Here is a 5260-nt window from a genome sequence, read left to right on the forward strand (position 1 = left end):
GGAGACTTGTCCCACCTCTCTACATAACAACCAGCTCAGCAAATTTTCCTGCATCTCTTCATTCATGTTGCACCATGTTACAGTAGTTCTCTGGATATCACCTATCTGACATGAGGTCCAGTCAGTGGTGTCTATGATCCGCCTACAAGCCACATGAGGCTGGTGTGTCATCACAGTTTGGAAACATGCATGAGCAGCCTGATGGAGTTCCCGTTCCTGCCCACACAAAGGAGTCCTTTCTCCTCCTTTACGTACCAACACGTAGCTCTGCTGGGCCCGAATGGATAAACATACCCAGGTGTATCAGCGTGGGAGGCTGTTGGATGGTCCTGAGGTTTGGTTCAGCAGCAGCGTCTCCGTCCTGGTGTCCCCGTCAGAGCGTAGCTGAAGCTCGGGGATGACAGCGTGTGTCTGATAACTGCAGTGCAGAGCTCAGTTTGCTGCAGTCACGACTGCCCCACAGAAACAGCCACAGAGAGGACAGCGTGACAGGAAATGGCTGACAGGATGATTTCCAGTCGCATGCTTTCTCCTCTGGCTTTGGGCTGTGCAATTAATCGCCAAAGTTTTAAACAGGCAGATGCTTAACAAACATCTGTATTAACTGTTTAATCACGCATTAATGTATATAATCAGCTGTATTTGGGCTCTTATACACAGAGGACACGCTGCTGCTGGATTTAATTGTTGTATTGACAGGTTGATATTTGGCCTCTAACACTCTGCTGTTAGAGTTTCCCAAGTCACTACATCGGTCTGTGAGCCTGAGCACAGGGTGACGAAGCTCAGACCTGAGCTCAAGAGAGAGAGGAGCTGGTAACGGTGAGAGAACGGCACAAGGTTCCTCTTCTCGTGGCCAGATCACCGACATTGGGATGATTGCTTGTGTTTGCACCTCGCTGTCCGAGGCTCCAGGCTCTAACTTTTAAAAACTGTATTGCTTTTCAGTTGGAAAAGTTAGATTTCTTTATTTCTCACACAGCACGGCCTCAGTGCCAGTGAAGTAATGATGTCATCACCAGTTATAGACCTTCAGATGAATTTGCATCACACGAGAGAGAGTGCATGCAAACAAATTAATCAATAAAAGCATACAAAGCTGTGTAACTTAGTTGCTCGGTCAGCCCAAGTGTCTCTGGTAGGTTGTAGAGAGTACGCAGAGTACGTAGCTTGGAGCCAGAGTTGGGGAGTAACGGAATACATGTACTGCCGTTACGTATTTAAAATACAAAATATGAGTAACTGTATTCCGTTACAGTTACCGTTTAAAAAGGTGGTATTTAGAATACAGTTACTTTGTTGAAATAAATGGATTACATGGCGGTCCTCTGTAATTTTGGTCATTCCACGCCGCGCATTGCGGCTGGAAATCCAAACAAAACACGCGAGAAGAGGCTGTTTAAAAAAATAAAATTAAAAAAAAAAATTGTCCTGCTGGTAGTGTCAGTCAAACAATGGAGCCGGAGCCAGCACAACAGAGTCAGCGGTGCACGTCGGGCAGGACTGCGTGTCAGAGTTGGAAGTTCCAACACCATTTTATATTCAAAGAAGAAAGGGATGGGCGGAATTTCACAGTGCAATGCAAACTCTGCTTGCCAGCAAAGAAGATGCTCTCCGCGTCAAAAGACTCCACCTCCAACCTAACAAAACACCTGAAAGTAAGTTATTTTTAAAAAAAAACTAACGTTAACATACTGCAAATATCATTTTTCAGTTGTGGTAGCTACCTAGGCTATGTGCCACTTCAGTAGCTTCGATATAATATTGCTGTGATTTTAGCTAACATTGTTAGCTGGCGTTAGCTAACGTTAGTTCATAGACTGTTAAACTTGATAGATAGCATTAACGAGCTGTAAATTATCGTGTGCAGTTGTGAAAGCAATCCCAAAACGATTAACAGTAGGGTGGACATTAACGTTGGGCGAGATTTAAAAATTTTCCAACCGACAATTGTCAGTCAAACGATAACCAATGGTAAATGGTAAATGGCCTGTATTTGTATAGCGCTTTTCTAGTCCCTAAGGTCCCCAAAGCGCTTTACACAACCAGTCATCCACCCATTCACACACACACGCAGTCAACCCATTCACACATAATCACGCAGGTGACTTGTTAATGGGCGGAGCAATGTAATAATGCGCGGACTGATTTGCGCATTTAGAACATAAATAGAAAGTTTAGTTTGGGGGGGATATTTTATCTTCTTTTCTTGTTGGAGTTTCTGTATTAACATAGCTACTCTTTGGATTATTCATTTATTTATTCGAGATGCACCAAATTGCACAAAAAACTTAACTTTACCTCTGATATTTTTTATAGTCGGTGGAAGTGACATTTTGGTTTTTAACTTATTTGTTTTTTGGTTGAGTATCTAAAACATAAACACTGGAACACAGTTAAAGTGGAAAAAGAAGTCAGTTTCTTCTATCCCTCCCCACCATTGTGGTTTGTTTATTTAAATTAAATGTTTTGTTTTTTCCTGAACATAGATGACTGCTTTTCTTTCATTCTGTTATGAGTTTGAGTAAATGAATTGCTGCATTTGTTCATGCCGTTAAAACACCACTATTATATTTTACATTGACTGCTTCTGTCATGGTCCTGAGTCGGTGACCCAGCGCTTTTAGTTTATTATCATTTTCTAGTTTATTATGATGATTATTATTATTGTTTGAGTTCTGTGTTATATTCGGTCTGCCTCTGAGTCTGCGTCTGTGTCTCTGTCTGTCTATGGTGTCACCCCATCTGTTTGTGAATCTGTCTGTTTAGTTCTGTGTCTTGTTTGGTTCCCCGTGTCTGAGTTTCCTGTTTTATTGTGAAGGTTTCTGTCTGATGTGAGTGTGTTCAGTTTACGTTTCCCCTGTCCCGTCAGCTCTGATTCCTCCCAGCTGTGTTGCCCTCCTGTCTCTCATCCCCTGATTACTGGTGTGTGTATTTAAGCCCTGTGTGTTCTCCTGCCTGTTGTCGGTTCGTCTGCATTACTTGGTGTCCTGCTCTCTGCCTGCCGCTCTCTGCCTGCCGCTCTCTGCCTGCCGCTCTCTGCCTGCCGCTCTCTGCCTGCCGCTCTCTGCCTGCCGCTCTCTGCCTGCCGCTCTCTGCCTGCCGCTCTCTGCCTGCCGCTCTCTGCCTGCCGCTCTCTGCCTCTCATCCCTTTGTCGTATGCTCCCAGGCCTGTTATTTTAGTTCTCCCAATTTGGGTGTCTTCAGTTATTTTGTCATGCCCCACTGCTCGTTTGCCACTACACCACCTTGTAAATAAACTTCACTAGCATTTTCATCCACTGCTTGCATCTTGGGTCCTCCTTCCTCCACACCACACGGCTCGCCTCCTCAGCCGTGACAGCTTCTCTTACCTTCAACCAACATTATTATTATAATTACTCATTGGCAAAAAAAAAAAAAATTCCTCTTGTAAAAACAATCGGTGAAAGGCTCAACTTGTTGATAGTCGAGATATTCGTCCAAATGCCCAACCTTTTTGCAGTGATCTTGAATACAAAACTATTTCTTCATCAGTAATATTTTATCTTTTGGTCGGTCTCTCTCTTTTTTTTTTTTTCTTTTTTCAGAGGATGCATCCCAGGGTTATACACAGTTTACCCAAAGCAAATACATCGGATCATGGTGATGAACAAAGTGGCAAAGACACAGCCCTTCCTCCTCTCAAACAAGCCATCCTTAGCACTCCAGCCATCACCCAAAGGAGAGTAAATTCCTTGGTATTTGACTTCATAGTCAATGAAGTGCAGCCCTTTTCTACCGTTGAGAACACCTCATTCCGTAAGATGGTTGAAGGACTAAGTGGGGGCAGGAGTCCTGTTTGCAGAAAAACATTGATGACTCACATTGAGAAAACCTTTCCAAAAATGAAGGAAACAATAACTGAAATTCTTCTACATACTCAAAATGTGTGCACAACAGCAGATATCTGGACTGCGCATCACAGAAGTTTCACTGGCATCACATGTCACTGGATTGAGTCAGACACATTGGATCGCAAGTCTGCTGCACTGGCATGTGAGAAGATAAGAGGCCATCACACTTATGATGTTATTGCCGCCAAAATAAGTCAGGTTCATGCTGAATTCCAAATCCAAGGCAAGGTTAGTGCTACAGTCACAGACAATGGGAGCAATTTTGTAAAAGCTTTCAATGAATATGGAGATTCAGAAACAGAAGATAATCTGGAAGACACCAATGATGTCACTACAGTACTTGAGGAGGAGCAAGAACACGAGGCGCTGAACTTCTTTTTGCCACCACACCATCGATGTGCTGCGCACACACTAAATCTCATTGCCATGACTGACCTTGATAAAGCTGGGTGTTTCCAGAAAATTATATAGGAGTGCAAAGGCAAAATGTGCAGCCATCTGGAATAAGGCTCATCGCTCATCAGGTGCTTCTAATGTAATTGAAGAAATTGCCCAAATGAGATGTGTTGTACCTTCAGTGACTAGGTGGAGCTCAGAGTACCATGCAATCGAGAAGCTAATGAATCTAGCTGAAAGTCAGCTCAATGAAATCTGTGAACAACTGAAGGTGGCAAAACTGCATCCTCAAGAGTATGCCGCCATTCTGAAACCACTTGCCTACTCAGTCAACCTGCTCCAGGGGGAAAAGAACTGCTATTTCGGATATGTGATTCCCACCCTTCTCAGTCTGAAAGCAATTTTCAACTCACATCCTCTTAGCGATCATCAAAGCAATTGACACTCGATTTGCAGCTGTATTAGCCTCCCATGAAGCAAGGATGGCAGCATCCACCATCCCAAAATTTCGACTCTGGTGGCTTGCTGATGATGAGAGAGAATCCATGAGAAGAGGCTCATCTCCTCAACACAGAACCTTTTAATGACACCAGCACCACTGGACATGCCTCAGTGGGAAATGAGCCGGAAGATGATGATGATGACGACAGCTTCTTCAGTTTTCAGAGTACACAGGTGACCTGTTCTACAGCGGAGGATGAGGTACAGAGGTATCTTCAAGATTCAGATAAGACATTGACCTCATTAAAGGGATATCCATTGATCAGAGCCCTCTTCTTAAAATACAATAAAACTCTGCCGTCAAGTGCTCCTGTCGAGCGTCTCTTTAGCCACGGAGGACTTGTTTTCACCCCACACCGTAACCGCATGACAGACAAACACTTTGAACAGGCTCTTGCTGCGTTACAACCGCCTTTACGGGACTGTAGACTAGGCGAAACAGATGTAGGTAGTCTGCTGAAACTATCTTGGTATTGTTCACAGATAGG

Source organism: Neolamprologus brichardi, chromosome 2, assembly GCF_056152115.1.
Source record: "Neolamprologus brichardi isolate AB-2024 chromosome 2, ASM5615211v1, whole genome shotgun sequence".
Classification (NCBI taxonomy): Eukaryota; Metazoa; Chordata; class Actinopteri; order Cichliformes; family Cichlidae; genus Neolamprologus; species Neolamprologus brichardi.